The sequence below is a fragment of the Coregonus lavaretus genome (assembly GCF_964263955.1).
Source record: "Coregonus lavaretus genome assembly, chromosome: 2".
NCBI classification, from domain to species: domain Eukaryota; kingdom Metazoa; phylum Chordata; class Actinopteri; order Salmoniformes; family Salmonidae; genus Coregonus; species Coregonus lavaretus.
Window position 1 is genome coordinate 63,171,237 of NC_139989.1, and position 20,026 is coordinate 63,191,262.

At 44.2% G+C, this 20,026-nt stretch overlaps 1 pseudogene across 1 annotated transcript; it reads left to right on the forward strand.

The window, feature by feature from the left end:
* Positions 1–1,548: 1,548 nt before the first annotated feature.
* LOC311140088 (medium-chain acyl-CoA ligase ACSF2, mitochondrial-like) lies at positions 1,549–19,203 on the forward strand (annotated as a pseudogene). The gene is made up of 18 exons: positions 1,549–1,610; positions 2,743–2,877; positions 5,175–5,370; positions 5,862–5,990; positions 6,088–6,141; positions 8,840–8,958; positions 9,645–9,811; positions 10,114–10,189; positions 13,392–13,473; positions 14,100–14,175; positions 14,792–14,883; positions 17,197–17,273; positions 17,370–17,477; positions 17,750–17,900; positions 18,036–18,177; positions 18,466–18,576; positions 18,791–18,859; positions 18,966–19,203. The product of its transcript is annotated as a medium-chain acyl-CoA ligase ACSF2, mitochondrial-like (transcript).
* The last annotated feature ends 823 nt before the right edge of the window (positions 19,204–20,026 follow it).

Below are 20,026 nucleotides of genomic sequence, written 5' to 3' on the forward strand. Positions count from 1 at the left end.
GGAGCGCTTCAACAAAACGCTTGGACAGCAGCTGGCCATCGTCTCTTCCAAACACCAGCGTGACTGGGACAAGCACCTGCCTATGGTCCTCATGGCATGCCGCTCCGCTGTCCAAGACTCCACCTCCTGCACGCCTGCCCTCCTCATGCTGGGGAGAGAGATCCGTACCCCTGCGGAGATGGCGTTTGGTCGGCCCCTGGATAGCCCTCATGTTTCCCCGGGGCCGGAGTATGCCCGGAGACTCCAGGACCGCCTGGAGACAGCCCACACCTTCGCCAGAGAGCAGCTGCTGAATGCAGGTGTGAGGCAGAAGAGGAACTATGACGTGCACACCCGGGGAAGGCACTTTGTGGCTGGGGAGCTGGTCTGGGTCTACAGCCCGCTAAGGAAAAAAGGCAGATGCCCCAAGTTGGACAGTCACTGGGTGGGACCCTGCAGTGTCCTGGAGAGGGTAGGGGAGGTTGTTTACCGGGTGCAGCTTCCTCCCAGGGGGAGAAAGGTGACACTGCACCGGGACAGGTTAGCCCCATATAGAGGGGCCTCTTCTCCCCAAACCCCAGGAACCCCCACAATTCCCCTCTCTGGCAATGACATTCTCCAGGCACCCACCCCCAGGTGCCGCAGACAAGGCTCCAGACAGCCCACTCCCCCTGTGTCACCGCGTGGTTCCCCAGAGCCACGGACTGTATTACCCGTTCCCGCTTCCTTGTCCCCCATGTCCTTGCCTTCATCCCCTGGTTCCCAGAGGGGCACTCTGCGGCCATCACAGCCACGCAGGCAAAGGAGACCTCCGGGTCGCTTCAGAGACTTTGTTTGTTCCCTCGGGGACTAGGGACTTTGTGGTGGGGGGGCTGTGTAGCGACCCGCACAGACAGCTGTGTGTTATGTGTTAGGCTAGTAGATGGTTGTGTTGTACCTACCAGTACCCAGTGTTCGCGGGGTCCGACATGTCAATCAACCTACTATCTGCCAATCACGGGAATGCCTGGAATATTCTGATGCCGGGCATCCTGGCGGTTGGCGGAGTGGCGTGGAGGGGGGTTGGGCAGGGGGATGGAGCATTGGAAGTTAAGACCAGGTTTAGCCTTTGTTCTCTCTCTCTTTACGTCTGGGCTTCACAAGAGAAGGTCACGATTGGCTTGTGGGTTATCTTTCGTTTATTTGGCGTGGGCTACGGCCAAACAGTAGCCTGTGTAAAGTTGGTTTAATAAACCGTCCATTCGTAAACTCAATCCTCTGTCTGGACAGTTGTTCTTTTATGATCTAGTCAGGTCATCACAGTATTACAAAAAGAAGAAAAAAGCTTGCTACCTAGCCAGAAAATAAAGACATTTTAACATACCTGCCGCCATGACAGCTGGGCTTCGTTGTTGGACATGCGCAATCAGGACATGCCCAAGTAGATTGCGCACGGCGTGTTTCGCAACAGGTTGTACAAGGAAAGCGAGTGAGCCGACACTCGCAAAACGCTGTCAAACCAACTGTTCTTCAGTTTCCTCCTGAATTGGGTTGCGCCAATACACAAGACTTTACGATATCGCCTGATTTCTGGTAGGGAAATTTACTGGGCGTATGTTATACCTGAAAAGATCGGAGAAAATGTTTCTGAAGTTAGTGCACATTCTTTTGTCATTTACTGTAAGGATATGTTCAGAAAAGTTACAATAGTTTATCAAACAGAGATTATAGGGCGCAGACCGGTATTATTCCAATATGTAGATTTCCAAGAGTGATTGATTTATTGAGGCCTATGTTCACGTCGGTCAGACGATCAATCCTTTGATTCAGTTTTTTAATCCTTCGTGATGGGACATGATGATGTACCCTAACAGAGATTTGATGTAACATAATCTATTTGAGAGCGTTAATCGAATAATAATATAAACCAGTGCAAGTACTGTATATTAACTCCTAATGTTACAGTAAGATGTCGAGCCAACGGTCAGGCCTGCGGCCAGATGGCTAAAATAACAAACACTCAATTATGATTACCTGATGATTATTCCCCAGTGACACCTTAATTTTGACTAGTGAAAAGTATTTGTTTGTTGTCTATTCTGCAGTCTAACAGAGTTTTCAAACCAGCATGGAAATTCTGTGTAACGACCTAGCTATAGCCTACCCACTACCAAGCCAAAATAAGAAAAAGTGCGAGTAATCTCTCTTGTAATTACATGTTTTTCTGAAGTAAATGTTTGAGCCGCAAAATAATGTTCGATAGATGTGCTTGCAGAACAAGAACAACTTTAGAAATCCGACTTCTTATTAATGTGCTTGCTGAAAACACTTACGTTATCAAAAGTTATCCAACTTTAGAATATGCAGACAGACCTTCATGTTCCTGTTTAATACTATTCATACTTTTGTACTGCAACAATATTAGCATAAAATCCAATGCACTTCAATGGCCATCGATTTATAATGGTAAGAAATCAAAAATTATTGATGGGTCATTTCACTAATAGTGCCTTTTGCGTTCCTTTGATATTTTACATAGAAATTGTGCACCAATATTGAATTTAAAAAAAATACTGTTATATTAAAAAAGTGCCTCTTTTAATAGACACAACATGGGAAAATTCAACAAATCTGATTTATAATATGAATAAAGACTTTCTAAAGTGCCAAAAATCTGCATTTTTTACATGTCCCTTCTCATGTTTTTCTGACTTCTAGGAAGATTTTAAGCCAACATTTTTAACAAGGGTCTAAATTGATTCAGAACATAATAAATATTTTCAGAGCTGACTGAGACCATGTCAGCGGTGCGGATCAGCTCCTCGCTACTGAGGTCCAGGGCACCTCACCTCGGACAGCTCAGTGTGTTCTCTAGAAGGGCTGGACACCTGGGAACCCAACCAGGCTCTGGTGCTGTCGGTAGGTTTACTCTCTTGTCATTGTCATACATAAACAGACTAGTTCGATTATTTCTCTGTCTGACCTTTGCAAGTTGTTTCCTTTCTAAAGACTACCTCTGACCTTTGACATAGATTGTAGATGACATTTCGTCATTCAGACCTATAGAGCACACCACTAGTTGAGGTCAATTCCATTTCAATTTTGTCAATTATAGTTGCAATGATCGCTATGATCTGTCAACTGTAGAGTATGGTCTTGATGGCTTGTATGTGACTTGACTAGTATTCAGACTGAGGGTAATGTATTTCAATGCCTGCTGAGCCCTGCTCAAGTCACTGCATACTATAGAAACAATGCTTGTGAGATTTCCTTTTCAGAAACATGTTTTTAAAATATGTTTTTACTTGGATTGTCCAACTCAGTTTCTGCTTTGTCTTGGCTGTAAGGAACGGGGCTCAGCGTGGTTGTTTTTTCACGTATCCATTATCTCTGGTTTCCCCTCTGAAAGACGTCCCGTGACCTGTGACCTGATAGGAGAATAGGGAGTGATTGAGGGGAAACATATTTGTGCCATTTTCCCAACGGCTCCCAAGAGAACAGTGAAGAGGAGTCCGCTATGAAACCACAGTCAGAGAACACTACAATAGGTTGGGTCTAAGATAATAATAATAATAATAATAATATGCCATTTAGCAGACGCTTTTATCCAAAGCGACTTACAGTCATGTGCGCATACATTTTTACGTATGGGTGGTCCCGGGGATCGAACCCACTACCCTGGCGTTACAAGCGCCATGCTCTACCAATTGAGCTACAGAGGACCACAAGATGAAGGGGGATTCCAATCAGAACCTTCCTGTGTTTCAAAAGAGACCGCTGTCATTGATAAAGAACACCCTCACAGTCAACTCTGTCTGTAAACCAAACCCATCCCTCTGTTTCTACTCCCTCTCTCTGTACCAACCCATCCCTCTGTGTATCTCTCTCTGTACCAACCCATCTCTGTGTCTTCTCTCTCTGTATTAAACTTTGGTCGACTACAGTACAGTGAGGGAAAAAAGTATTTGATCCCCTGCTGATTTTGAACGTTTGCCCACTGACAAAGACATGATCAGTCTATAATTTTAATGGTAGGTTTATTTGAAAAGTGAGAGACAGAATAACAACAAAATAATCCAGAAAAACGCATGTCAAAAATGTTATAAATTGATTTGCATTTTAATGAGGGAAATAAGTATTTGACCCCCTCTCAATCAGAAAGATTTCTGGCTCCCAAGTGTCTTTTATACAGGTAACGAGCTAAGATTAGGAGCACACTCTTAAAGGGAGTGCTCCTAATCTCAGCTTGTTACCTGTATAAAAGACACCTGCCCACAGAAGCAATCAATCAATCAGATTCCAAACTCTCCACCATGGCCAAGACCAAAGAGCTCTCCAAGGATGTCAGGGACAAGATTGTAGACCTACACAAGGCTGGAATTGGCTACAAGACCATCGGCAAGCAGCTTGGTGAGAAGGTGACAACAGTTGGTGCGATTATTCGCAAATGGAAGAAACACAAAATAACTGTCAATCTCCCTGGGCCTGGAGCTCCATGCAATGACAGGACAACTTCACCGCATCAAAGGGACGATGGACGGGGCCATGTACTGTCAAATCTTGGGTGAGAACCTCCTTCCCTCAGCCAGGGCATTGAAAATGGGTCGTGGATGGGTATTCCAGCATGACAATGACCCAAAACACACGGCCAAGGCAACAAAGGAGTTGCTCAAGAAGAAGCACATTAAGGTCCTGGAGTGACCTAGCCAGTCTCCAGACCTTAATCCCATAGAAAATCTGTGGAGGGAGCTGAAGGTTCGAGTTGCCAAACGTCAGCCTCGAAACCTTAATGACTTGGAGAAGATCTGCAAAGAGGAGTGGGACAAAATCCCTCGTGCAAACCTGGTGGCCAACTACAATAAATGTCTGATCTCTGTGATTGCCAACAAGGGTTTTGCCACCAAGTACTAAGTCATGTTTTGCAGAGGGGTCAAATACTTATTTCCCTCATTAAAATGCAAATCAATTTATAACATTTTTGACATGCGTTTTTCTGTATTTTGTTGTTGTTATTCTGTCTCTCACTGTTCAAATAAACCTCCCATTAAAATTATAGACTGATCATGTCTTTGTCAGTGGGCAAACGTACAAAATCAGCAGGGGATCAAAAACTTTTTTCCCTCACTGTACATATGTCAAAAACGTGAGCTGATTGTAATTGATTTGGTTGTCTACTGTAGTTGCTCTGTATATTGTTTATCTCTGTCCCTCAACAGATTCCTCCATGTGGACAGTCCCCCCCTGGTCCCGGGGCAGAGCTTCAGCTACGTCCATGGGGCGTCCTCAGTGTCCCTGCTGGGCCAGACGGTGGGTCAGAGTCTGCAGGCGGCAGCTGACCGCTGGCCCCACAGAGAGGCCCTGGTGTTCCTGCAGGATGGAGTCCGTAAGACCTTCTCCCAGTTTCAGGAGGACGTAGGTCTTTCATCCACCCTCTCTTCTAATCTGTTGCATCATATCTAGAGGCCATTACTGTTAGGCCATTACCTCTGTTCCCACTCAAAGCACACACAGCAGGCCTATCTCTCAGTGCATTTGTTTGGTGTTTTACCAAATAGTAAAACCTGACATCGTGGAATTACGTGACAAGTATTACGTGTCAGTATATTTTTAGGAAACTATTGATTACCACTGGTTAAACATCTATGCAGACGTACAGTAACAGGGAGGAAACCGGGTGAATCTGTCCTGAGGCCTGCCAACTAGGTCATCCATGCTGCTGCAACACCCTGCGGCCTGCTAACTAGGTCATCCATGATGAAACAACGCAAACATAAACAGCTTTGTAACAATGTATTACATTACATTTATACACATACTCACAAACACAAATTACAGAATGCCTGTGCATATAGGGATATCATCCTATATATTACTACCTGGGTCATGGTCTCCTTCCTCCCCAGGTTGACCAGGCCGCTGCAGGTCTCCTGGCCCTGGGTCTGAAGAGAGGGGACAGACTAGGAGTCTGGGGGCCCAACACATACCACTGGATCCTGTTTCAGTTCGCCACAGCCAAGGCTGGCATCATACTGGTGAAGATGATCTATTAAATTAGATTCTAAAATGAATATGTATTATCTGTTAGGATCTATTGTTCCTAATATTAAAGCATTGTGATAACCTCTACAGGTGTCAATAAACCCAGCCTATCAGCTGAAGGAGCTGGAGTACACCCTGAGGAAGGTATGTTCAAATCAAATTGTATTTGTCACATACACGTGTTTAGCAGATTTTATTGCGGGTGTAGCGAAATGCTTGTGCTTCTAGCGCCGACAGTGCAGTAATATCTAACAAGTAATATCTAACAATTTGATATCATATACCCAATACACACAAAACTAGTAAGGAATGGAATTTAAGAAAATATACATAAATGGACAAGCAATGACAGAGCGGCATGGACTAAGATAAAGTAGAATATTATAGAATAGAATGCAGTATATACATATGAGATGAGTAGTGCAAGATATGTAAACATTATTAAAGTGTCTAGTGTTCCATTTCTTAAAGTGGCCAGTGATTTCAATAGGCAGCAGCAGCCTGTAATGTGCTAGTGATGGCTATTTAACAGTCTGATGGTCTTGAGATAGAAGCTGTTTTTCATTCTCTCGGTCCCAGCTTTGATGCACCTGTACTGACCTCGCCTTCTAGATGATAGCGGGGTGAACAGGCAGTGGCTCGGGTGGTTGATGTCCTTGATGATCTTTTTGGCCTTCCAGTGACATCGGGTGCTGTATGTGTCTTGGAGGGCGGGTAGTTTGCCCCCGATAATGCGTTCGGCAGACCACACCACCCTCTGGAGAGCCCTGCGGTTGCGGGCGGTGCAGTTGCCATACCAGGTGGTGATACAGCCCGACAGGATGCTCTCAATTGTGCATCTGTAAAAGTTTGTGAGGGTTTTAGGTGCCAAGCCGAATTTCTTCAGCCTCCTGAGGTTGAAGAGGCTCTGTTGCGCCTTCTTCACAACACTGTCTGCGTGGGTGGACCATTTCAGTTTGTCGGTGATGTGTACGCCAAGGAACTTTAAGCTTTCCACCTTCTCCACTGCGGTCCCGTCGATATGGATGGGGGGGTGCACCCTCTGCTGTTTCCTGAAGTCCACGATCATATCCTTTGTTTTGTTGAGGTTGAGTGAGAGGTTATTTTCCTGGCACCACACTCCCAGAGCCCTCACCTCCTCCCTGTAGGCGGTCTCGTCATTGTTTGGGAATCAAGCCTACTACTGTTGTGTCGTCTGCAAACTTGATGATTGAGTTGGAGGCATGCTTGGCCACGCAGTCATGGGTGAACAGGGAGTACAGGAGGGGCTGAACACGCACCCTTGTGGGGCCCCAGTGTTGAGGATCAGCGAAGTGGAGATGTTGTTTCCTACCTTCACCACCTGGGGGCGGCCCGTCAGGAAGTCCAGGACCCAGTTGCGCAGGGCGGGGTTCAGACCAGGGCCTCGAGCTTGATGATGAGCTTGGAGGGTACTATGGTGTTGAATGCTGAGCTATAGTCAATGAACAGCATTCTTACATAGGTATTCCTCTTGTCCAGATGGGATTGTGCAGTGTGATGGCGATTGCATCGTCTGTGGATCTATTGGGGCGTTAAGCAAATTGAAGTGGGTCTAGGGTGACAGGTAAGGTAGAGGTGATATGATCCTTGACTAGTATCTCAAAGCACTTCATGATGACAGAGGTGAGTGCTACAGGGCGATAGTAATTTAGTTCAGTTACCTTTGCTTTCTTGGGTACAGGAACAATGGTGGCCATCTTGAAGCATGTGGGAACAGCAGACTGAGAAAGGGAGAGATTGAATATGTCCATAAACACACCAGCCAGCTGCTGCGCATGCTATGAGGACGCGGCTAGGGATGCCGTCTGGGCCGGCAGCCTTGCGGGGGTTAACATGTTTAAATGTCTAAATCACGTCGGCCACGGAGAAGGAGAGGCCACAGTCCTTGGTAGTGGGCCTCGTCAATGGCACTGTGTTATCCTCAAAGCGGGCGAAGAAGGTGTTTAGCTTGTCTGGAAGCGAGACGTCGGTGTTGGCGACGTGGCTGGTTTTCTTTTTGTAGTCCGTGATTGTCTGTAGACCCTGCCACATACGTCTCGTGTCTGAGCCGTTGAATTACGACTCCACTTGATCTCTAAACTGATGTTTTGCCAGTTTAATTGCCTTGCGGAGTGAGTAGCTACACTGTTTGTATTCTGCCATATTCCCAGTCACCTTGCCATGGTTGAATGCGGTGGTTCGCGCTTTCAGATTGGCGCGAATGCTGCCATCTATCCACAGTTTCTGGTTAGTGTAGGTTTTAATAGTCACAGTGGGCACAACATCACCTATACACTTCCTGATAAACTCAGTGTATTCGTCTAAATTATTTTCGGAAGCTACCCAGAACATATCCCAGTCCGCGTGATCAGAACAATCTTGAAGCATGGATTCCGATTGGTCAGACCAGCGTTGAATAGTCCTTAGCAAGGGTATTTCCTGTTTGAGTTCTGCCTATAGGAAGGGAGGAGCAAAATGGAGTTGTGGTCAGATTTGCCGAAAGGAGGGCGGAGGAGGGCCTTATAACCATCACAGAAGTTCGAATAGCAATGGTCAAGGATTTTGGCAGCACGAGTACAGCAGTCGATATGTTGATAGAACTTTGGCAGCCTAGTACTCAAATTTGCTTTGTTAAAATCCCCGGCTACAATAAATGCAGCCTCAGGATATGTGGTTTCCAGTTTGTTCTTATCCAGTACCATGTTGTTTTACATTTCCAGATTTGAATTTCAATGCACTTCCTGGATTGACTGACTGAATAACTGAACAGATCCCGACCCTGGTGCTGTCTGTGTCCTTCCCAGTTTAATACCCAGATGTTCTGTTCTGTCTGTCTCTGTAGGTGCAGTGTAAAGCTGTGGTGTGTCCCACCCAGTTTAAGACCCAGAGGTTCTGTGACATGCTGAGACAGATCTGCCCAGAGATGGACACAGCAGAGTCAGGGGTCTTTAGGAGCTCCAGGTATGTTAATATTGTACTATTGCACCATGAGTGAATCAACAGACCGGTATGTTAATGTTGTACGACTGCACCATGATTGAATCAACAGACATATTGTATTACTGCACCATGAAGTAAACAAGTAACTAGCAGGATACTAATAATCATAGATATAGAACCCTGAACATATATGTGGTCTGTGGCTAACATACTTATAGCCATAGTAGAGATCCTATTAAATTACTGGAAGGGGTATGTCATGAACCCTCAAAGTTCCAGAATGGTATGATAATGGCAGCCATTTTGGTCAGGGATAAATCCAAGCCAGTCTAATTGGAATGAATGGCAGTAGAGGCATAGGTGAAGCACTTCCTGCTTTTACTGATGCAGGGACATAAAAATAAGTCATGTGATACTGTATATCACAAATGATGTAATAGAATTATTGGCTCATGTAAAACACAGTAAAAGGGATACACTGGAATTATACTGAATTGACTCTGAATAAGAAATATTACCACTGGTGGATGTCTATGTACCTGTAACTGTAAATGGAACCAACCTCATTGCCTGTGTATGGTGATGATGACAGACAGCAGACAGACAGGGACAGTAGAGGCCCTAATGAAGGTTGTTACTGTAATATTACTGTAATGTAACTGTCATTGTGTTCCTGTAATGTTAGCCTACTGTGTTCCTCCTGCCAGGCTACCAGACCTGTGTATGGTGATAGTGTCAGACAGCAGACAGACAGGGACTGTACATGTAGAGGACGTGATGCAGGCTGGAAGCAGACAGCACCACCAGGAGCTGCAGGACCTGCAGACCAAACTGTCCTTCGACGACCCCATCAACATACAGTTCACATCTGTAGGTATCCTTTTGAAAAGAAGAAGAATATTGTCAATTTTCTTTGCAGAGAATGGAAATTTGTCTTTTGTCTTTGAACCCAAAACTCAGAGACACACACACACACACACCGAGGGGTTGGTTGCAGTGCAGCGCCCCTGGAGCAGTAATACTGCAAACATTGTTTCAACCATCTACAATACATAGACACAGACCACAGACTGCATGTACAATATGGAATTACCCTATATACCTACACACAGAAACCATCAACAGGTATTCATTGTTTCTTCCTGGTCTCACTGATGTCTGTATGTTTGTCCCTAGGGAACAACAGTATTAGCCTGTCTGATGTCTACTGGTCTGTAGGGAACAACAGTATTAGTCTGTCTGATGTCTACTGGTCTGTAGGGAACAACAGTATTAGTCTGTCTGATGTCTACTGGTCTGTAGGGAACAACAGTATTAGTCTGTCTGATGTCTACTGGTCTGTAGGGAACAACAGTATTAGTCTGTCTGATGTCTACTGGTCTGTAGGGAACAACAGTATTAGTCTCTCTGATGTCTACTGGTCTGTAGGGAACAACAGTATTAGTCTGTCTGATGTCTACTGGTCTGTAGGGAACAACAGTATTAGTCTGTCTGATGTCTACTGGTCTGTAGGGAACAACAGTATTAGTCTGTCTGATGTCTACTGGTCTGTAGGGAACAACAGTATTAGTCTCTCTGATGTCTACTGGTCTGTAGGGAACAACAGTATTAGTCTGTCTGATGTCTACTGGTCTGTAGGGAACAACAGTATTAGTCTGTCTGATGTCTACTGGTCTGTAGGGAACAACAGTATTAGTCTGTCTGATGTCTACTGGTCTGTAGGGAACAACAGTATTAGTCTGTCTGATGTCTACTGGTCTGTAGGGAACAACAGTATTAGCCTGTCTGATGTCTACTGGTCTGTAGGGAACAACAGTATTAGTCTGTCTGATGTCTACTGGTCTGTAGGGAACAACAGTATTAGTCTGTCTGATGTCTACTGGTCTGTAGGGAACAACAGTATTAGCCTGTCTGATGTCTACTGGTCTGTAGGGAACAACAGTATTAGTCTGTCTGATGTCTACTGGTCTGTAGGGAACAACAGTATTAGCCTGTCTCTCTGATGTCTACTGGTCTGTAGGGAACAACAGTATTAGTCTGTCTGATGTCTACTGGTCTGTAGGGAACAACAGTATTAGTCTGTCTGATGTCTACTGGTCTGTAGGGAACAACAGTATTAGCCTGCCTCTCTGATGTCTACTGGTCTGTAGGGAACAACAGTATTAGTCTGTCTGATGTCTACTGGTCTGTAGGGAACAACAGTATTAGTCTGTCTGATGTCTACTGGTCTGTAGGGAACAACAGTATTAGTCTGTCTGATGTCTACTGGTCTGTAGGGAACAACAGTATTAGTCTCTCTGATGTCTACTGGTCTGTAGGGAACAACAGTATTAGTCTGTCTCTCTGATGTCTACTGGTCTGTAGGGAACAACAGTATTAGTCTGTCTGATGTCTACTGGTCTGTAGGGAACAACAGTATTAGTCTCTCTGATGTCTACTGGTCTGTAGGGAACAACAGTATTAGTCTGTCTGATGTCTACTGGTCTGTAGGGAACAACAGTATTAGTCTGTCTGATGTCTACTGGTCTGTAGGGAACAACAGTATTAGTCTCTCTGATGTCTACTGGTCTGTAGGGAACAACAGTATTAGTCTGTCTGATGTCTACTGGTCTGTAGGGAACAACAATATTAGTCTGTCTGATGTTTACTGGTCTGTAGGGAACAACAGTATTAGTCTGTCTGATGTCTACTGGTCTGTAGGGAACAACAGTATTAGTCTGTCTGATGTCTACTGGTCTGTAGGGAACAACAGTATTAGTCTGTCTGATGTCTACTGGTCTGTAGGGAACAACAGTATTAGCCTGTCTCTCTGATGTCTACTGGTCTGTAGGGAACAACAGTATTAGTCTGTCTGATGTCTACTGGTCTGTAGGGAACAACAGTATTAGTCTGTCTGATGTCTACTGGTCTGTAGGGAACAACAGTATTAGCCTGTCTGATGTCTACTGGTCTGTAGGGAACAACAGTATTAGCCTGTCTGATGTCTACTGGTCTGTAGGGAACAACAGTATTAGTCTGTCTGATGTCTACTGGTCTGTAGGGAACAACAGTATTAGCCTGTCTGATGTCTACTGGTCTGTAGGGAACAACAGTATTAGCCTGTCTGATGTCTACTGGTCTGTAGGGAACAACAGTATTAGTCTGTCTGATGTCTACTGGTCTCTAGGGAACAACAGTATTAGTCTGTCTCTCTGATGTCTACTGGTCTGTAGGGAACAACAGTATTAGTCTGTCTCTCTGATGTCTACTGGTCTGTAGGGAACAACAGTATTAGTCTGTCTGATGTCTACTGGTCTGTAGGGAACAACAGTATTAGTCTGTCTCTCTGATGTCTACTGGTCTGTAGGGAACAACAGTATTAGTCTGTCTGATGTCTACTGGTCTGTAGGGAACAACAGTTTTAGCCTGTCTGATGTCTACTGGTCTGTAGGGAACAACAGTATTAGTCTGTCTGATGTCTACTGGTCTGTAGGGAACAACAGTATTAGTCTGTCTGATGTCTACTGGTCTGTAGGGAACAACAGTATTAGCCTGTCTCTCTGATGTCTACTGGTCTGTAGGGAACAACAGTATTAGTCTGTCTGATGTCTACTGGTCTGTAGGGAACAACAGTATTAGTCTGTCTGATGTTTACTGGTCTGTAGGGAACAACAGTATTAGTCTGTCTGATGTCTACTGGTCCTTAGGGAACAACAGTATTAGTCTGTCTGATGTCTACTGGTCTGTAGGGAACAACAGTATTAGTCTGTCTGATGTCTACTGGTCTGTAGGGAACAACAGTATTAGTCTGTCTGATGTCTACTGGTCTGTAGGGAACAACAGTATTAGTCTGTCTGATGTCTACTGGTCTGTAGGGGACAACAGTATTAGTCTGTCTGATGTCTACTGGTCTGTAGGGAACAACAGTATTAGTCTGTCTGATGTCTACTGGTCTGTAGGGAACAACAGTATTAGTCTGTCTGATGTCTACTGGTCTGTAGGGAACAACAGTATTAGTCTGTCTGATGTCTACTGGTTTGTAGGGAACAACAGTATTAGTCTGTCTCTCTGATGTCTACTGGTCTGTAGGGAACAACAGTATTAGTCTGTCTCTCTGATGTCTACTGGTCTGTAGGGAACAACAGTATTAGTCTGTCTGATGTCTACTGGTCTGTAGGGAACAACAGTATTAGTCTCTCTGATGTCTACTGGTCTGTAGGGAACAACAGTATTAGTCTGTCTGATGTCTACTGGTCTGTAGGGAACAACAGTATTAGTCTGTCTGATGTCTACTGGTCTGTAGGGAACAACAGTATTAGTCTGTCTGATGTCTACTGGTCTGTAGGGAACAACAGTATTAGTCTCTCTGATGTCTACTGGTCTGTAGGGAACAACAGTATTAGTCTGTCTGATGTCTACTGGTCTGTAGGGAACAACAGTATTAGTCTGTCTCTCTGATGTCTACTGTTGTTTAGGGAACAAGGTGCCACCCTCTCCCACCACAACATCGTCAACAATGCCTATTTTGTGGGTCTACGTCTGGGATACAACTGGAGGGTCAGTGGAGACATAAGAATATTATTCCCTCTGTCTCTATCTTTCTCTCTCTGGCTCTCTCTGTCTCTGTCTCTATGGTTCTCTATGGCTCACTCTGGCTCTATGGCTCTCTCTCTCTCTCTCTCTCTCTCTGGCTCTCTCTGTCTCTCTCTCTCTGTGTTTCTCTCTCTCTCTGTCTGTCTCTCTCTCTCTGTCTTTCTCTGGCTCTCTCTCTCTCTCTGTCTGTCTCTCTCTCTCTCTCTCTCTGTCTTTCTCTGTCTCTCTCTGTCTTTCTCTGTCTTTCTCTGTCTCTCTCTGTCTTTCTCTCTCTCCTTCTCTGTCTCTCCTTCTCTCTCTCTCTCTCTCTCTCTCTCTCTCTCTCTCTCTCTCTCTCTCTCTCTCTCTCTCTCTCTCTCTCTCTCTCTCTCTCTCTCTCTCTCTCTCTCTCTCTCTCTCTCTCTCTCTCTCTCTCTCTCTCTCTCTCTCTCTCTCTCTCTCTCTCTCTCTCTCTCTCTCTCTCTCTCTCTCTCTCTCTCTCTCTCTCTCTCTCTCTCTCTCTCTCTCTCTCTCTCTCTCTCTCTCTCTCTCTCTCTCTCTCTCTCTCTGTCTGTTCCTTGTTTAACTTCTGCTCTGTCTGCTCCCCCCAGCCTATAAGCGCATGTGTTCCTGTACCTCTGTACCACTGCTTTGGCTCAGTGATAGGAGGGACATTCAGAATGAAAGGTAGGTCTTACACCCTAAGGCCCGACCCTTAGGTCAGTGCTTCCCAATCTGTGGGGGGCGGGGGGGGGGTCCTTTTTTAAGGAACTCAGTACAGCTTTCAACTTACTCTTGAAAGTTGTAATAGTAGAATGCACAAGGTGCAATTTCGAAATTGGGTAGTGCATCATCAGTTATCCTCTTCTCATGTTAGTCATTAGCTAAGTTTCCATCCAATTGGCCATAGATTTTCATGCGAATATTCACAAATCTGCATAAAGAAATTATGCGTATTTTCCCACCAGTGGTGTGCCTCCCACTATCGGTAGAGTTGAAAATACGATGGAAACGCATTTAACTTTAGATTTAGATTTGGAACATGAAAACTTAAGGGAAAAAGTAAATGTTGTGTGCACTATGTCATCACACACTGACATAGTCATCAATGCTGGAAAGGGGGCAAGAGTGAAACAGTTTATGAACCCCTTCCTTAGGTGACGTACACATCCTGGAGACTTACAATAGAGATACTTCATGTCAGTCTGTTGTAATAAGAAGAATTGAAATAGCTGCCACTGAGCACATTGAGAATGAACCTCTATAGTACACTAAATACCTCATTCTATGTTCTCTGGGCCAGGTGCAATTTCCTCTACGGCACTCCTACCATGTACATTGACATGCTTGGACAGCCTGACCTTCACAAGTACGACCTGTCATCAGTTGAATCTGGTGAGAGATTTGAAAGTTTATGTTTGTGTAGAATGTTGTTTGTTGGCTGGCTGGAAATAAACTTCATTGCTCTGGTAAAGTTAAAGCTTAAAGGGGCAATCTGCAGTTGCTACATCCATTTTTGGACTTATAAATGAATGATATGTAGCCATTGATTCTTGAAGAATATCACTTATAAATGCCTCTTGAGCTTAGTTCAACTGTCGTACCCCATCAGAACCCAAATACAAGCTTGTTTTACTACAATGTTTGTAAACAATGTAAATGTAAACACTGAAAAGGTTAGTGGCACCAGGGGAAAATGTTAGTCTGGAGCCCTGTTTTAACCATGTTTTAAGGCTATAATGTATAGCCTTTTGAGGGGCTCCAGACTAACATTTTCAGTTGGTGGCACCAGTCCATGATTTGGTCGCACCAACATTTTGTCACGCAATAGAAACATTTTATAATCATTTAGAAAGTCCTTCACAGTGCTTTACGGAGATGGTATGATGACATTTTTTATTTTTTTCATCAAACATGTCCAAGCAGGAATGCATGATTCAAGTAATTTAGATCTGCAACCTAAACCAGTGATTGTCATGAAATTTAGGTTAACAAGCCCCGTCCCCCTTGGTTACTGTTGCAACCTCGAACAACATTTTCCCGAGAAGCCCAATTCCCCATTCAACCACTGGCGAAATCCTCTCACAATGGTTTCAAACTAATACACAATGAAATTAAACACAGACTACCCCTTGCTAATCAGGAAACTCTCTGGTATGTTGTGATTGACTGTCATTACAAATGATTCACAGGAACCTGGTCAAATTATGTTTGTAGTGTGGCTAGCCACTGAATGGCTCTGAAATCACTGTCAGCATGCAGTCAGCTACTAACCACTTTAGGAGCAACTAGGGTTCTCAAATCATATCCTGATGTCGACAGCAGATAGGAGTTGTAGTCATAACATGGCTAACTTAGCTAGCTAACATACATTTAGAGAAAACAAGCTATATTAAGTGGCTAGCTAGCGTTAGCAACGTTTGGTGGTCAATGAGACTGAGAGATAGCTAACCAGCTGAGCTAGCAAACAATGTAACAAAAGTATAATTTCGAAAGATACTCCAACAGGCTCTGCATTTCAGGAATCACAGTAGCAAGTACTCCTGGTGCACGGTTAAATTATTTAGCCATTGTTTTATTCGCACTGCCGTCACTGTCTTTCATGTAATTCAAACGTGAGCTTGTCAGAGGTGTCGGACTCGACGACAGTTGCTATCCATTGGAACGCTGCAATTGGTTGCCCAAAATTATTGGGCGAGGCTTAGCGAAGGGTCAATTAGCTTATTGTTGATATATAGTTTTCTACTGTCAAAATAGGGCTCTGGAATGTTCCTATTTGTTTTGCTCAATAGAGATCCATTGTGCTACATGTTTGTGTGCACTAGCCAATAGGCTAATTCATTTGGGGCTAGATCGCTAACTGTAAATATTGCTGATGGTTAGCCGCGTAATTGATTAATCTCAGTAAATTGAATGCCCTAAAAACATTCCAGCGGTAGTCTACTAGGACTCAGCGCCAACGTGCACCTCGCGCGCTCTGCATCTCAAAGACATACCAGAAACGTTGTTTTTTTAAACAGTGCCTATCGCTCAATATTGAGAATTTAGAAATAGTTTTCATACCCCCAGAAAGCTGAGACCCTTCCCATCTTCAACTAACAACAGCATGTTTTAAAAACTGTGTTTTTCCCGCAATTGCATTTTGAAAGAATGCATTTTTCTCTCCCTCTAAATAGAGCGCACAGTTGGAAGGAGAGAGAGTGGCTGGCTCATCACAGCAGTTGTTCCTGGCAAAACAGGCACTGTCAGGGGCGGCCATTTTCATGGCAGGAATCAATGCACTTTACTTTAGGTGTACTGCTTGACCAAATCATGGTTTTAGCCGCCCCAAAGAATAAGACATTTTGAGTGAGCTGACCAGCTAGAATTTGCAGCTGGCACTGATGCAACCGTTTTTGTTTTTTTAATTGCACAGCCAAATCAAAGGGTTGCAAAATGCGACTAAATGGTCGCGGTCTGAAGCCCTGTTAAAACAATCATTTTTATATAATGGATTGTCATCCTTGCATCCAGAGCTCTTTCTATGAATTTGAGAGTGGTTACATGTCTCCCCCCCATCCCTCAGCTTTTGACCAAAACAGTGGCGGGGTATCCATTATGTTATTTTTCAACTGCAGATTGCCCCTTTAATAGTAGTATAAAGTATTAGTATAGTAGTAAAGGAATAGTATTTGTGCCCAGGAAGGATGATGGTGATTTCTGTTCCAGGGTTTACGGGTGGGTCTCTTTGTCCTCCTGAAGTCATGAGGAAACTAAAAACTGATATGAATGTCAAGGATATGATAGTAAGTTCTTCCCATCTCTTTCTCTGTGTGTGTGTGTGTGTGTACAATATACTTTATAATCTGTATGGGGTAACACTGTTCCCTTGTTAACATCAGATAGGCTATGGGACCACAGAGAACAGCCCTGCAGCGTTCCTTGGTTTCCCGCGAGACAACGAGGAACTGAAGACAGAGACCGTGGGATGTATCCTGAACCACACTGAGGTATCAACCCTTTAACTGACACCAGACATGTGTATGAGACAGTGGGATGTATCCTGAACCACACTGAGGTATCAACCCTTTAACTGACACCAGACATATACCTAATGTGTGCGTGTGAGAACAAGTGAGAGAGAGAGAGAGACAGAGAGAGAGAGAGAGAGAGAGTCATGTGTCTAATGTCAGGGACCTAATTTATCAACAAATGAATAATGTTTATATTTATTATTATTTCAAACATATATGAAACCCTACCTGTGTCTTCTCCTGGCCAGGCGAAGGTGGTGGATGTGTCCTCTGGAGAGCTGGTTCCTCTGGGGGAGACAGGAGAGCTGCTGATCAGAACTTACTCTGTCATGCTGGAGTACTGGGACGACCCAGACAAGACCAGGGAGGGGTCACCAAGGACCGCTGGTACAGGACCGGGTAAGAGATGAGAGATTCAGAGACCCAGACAGAGACACCTGACAGGGAACCCCAGACAGAGACCCAGACCCCGGACAGAGACGGCCACAAGATAAAAAGTGAGACCGAACGTCAACTGTGAATGTCTCTCCACAGTGATATAGCCAGTCTGGACAGGTTTGGATACTGCCGTATAGTGGGACGTATAAAGGACATGATCATACGTAGAGGAGAGAACATCTACCCTGCTGAGATAGAGCAGTTCCTTCACACCCATCCCAAAGTACAGGAGGCCCAGGTGAGAACCACACACATATCAAAGTACAGGAGGCCCAGGACTCAGCACCACTAGAGGGCAGCAGAGAATAGGACAACACCACAGTAACACCATACAAGTTACACAAATCTATCTAGGAAATGTTAGTACCAAACCCTTAGTTCCAGAACCTTTCATTTCCTGTATTCATTTCTCAATACTCCTATCACCATATGATAGCCAACCGTATGATTGGAACAGTTTTCTGATTGTAGTATATCCAAGTGTTTATTTTCTCTCCCTGTCCTGTCCATCTCTCTTTCTCCCCAGGTGATAGGTGTGAGAGATGAGAGGATGGGGGAACAGGTGTGTGCCTGTATCAGACTGAAGGAGGGACAGGACTGTAGCAGAGAGGAGATCAGAGACTTCTGCAAGGGACAGGTGACACAGAAAGAAACGGATCACCTGGGGATTGAACACGGATCTCCTGCAAGCCAGAAGATGGTTATCCCACTGAGTTGAAGTCGTTTTAACTAGATGGTTATCCCACTGAGTTTAAGTCATTTTAACTAGTCTTTAGGTCAGTCCATCATTGCCAAGCATCGGCAATATGTCTTATGTGAACGAGAAGAGTAACTGTTTATACTTTTTCCAGATTTCTCACTTCAAGATCCCACACTATGTTGTGTTTGTGGACAGCTATCCACTGACTGCCTCTGGAAAGGTAGGATGGCTTTATGACAGCATAAAAAATCAGGTTATCCAGGTTATTGATATTAACACCAGCACAGACTACTGTTGTGATCACCTCTGTGCTTTTCCTTTCCTAGATCCAGAAGATCAAACTGAGGGAGGAGATGGAGAAGAAGCTGGGCCTGTGATGGACAGAGGGACCTAGACTGACTGTGTTGGTGTCCAGCTGGAGAGAGATTGGTTACAAAGGGTCTGTGTCTGTTACAGCAATAGATTTTGTATTTCAATAAAACTAAGACCAAAAATAACATCTAAGCTCTGTTATGTTACGGTTCATGAGTGATGTGCAACACAAATAAACTATTTCAGTACTTATTTTTCAATATCTTTATTTCATTTTATTTAATCGACCTGATTGGACAACCGATTGAACATCATCATGATATATGATCTTGGACTGATGTACAACAGTAAAAAAAAATGTTATTAATTTAAACACATGCCAATAAGAAATCTGAAATAAATAAAACTAATAATGCCAAACGTTGCTATGTACAAATGTGTTGTTAGGCAAAGTTACAATGCTTAGTTACAAACGTATATACATGGGGACATAGCAACAGGTCTATATAGAGCTCATGATGTGGTAAAGGTGGGTGACATCATAGAAGATGGGAGTGGTCCTCTGTAGCTCAATTGGTAGAGCATGGCGCTTGTAACGCCAGGGTAGTGGGTTCAATCCCCGGGACCACCCATGTGTAAAAATGTATGCGCACATGACTGTAAGTCGCTTTGGATAAAAGCGTCTGCTAAATGGCATATTATTATTATTAGAAAGAGCTCCAAATGATAGTTCTGGAAGAGGTGGGATAGTTTTAGGGCCAGTTTCCTGGACACAGATTAAGCCTAGGTCAAGCAGTGAATGTCAGGATTCCGTGGCTTTCTCCGTCAGAAGAACATCACAGATGGTTTATTATCCATGTCTGAGTTCAAAACGGAACGTTGAAAAATACAGGCAGTTTTTAAGATCCAGGCAAGCCTCTTTAACCTGATTCAGCTAAACATGGCTGAGACTGAAAAGTATAGTCATCAATTGATTATTTTGAATCATGTGTGTTGGGGAAGGGCTGGACTAAAAGCAATAAGCAGAAAACATTACACAAAGTGGTTCTAAAGAAGAAGCATTTTACATAGGCCT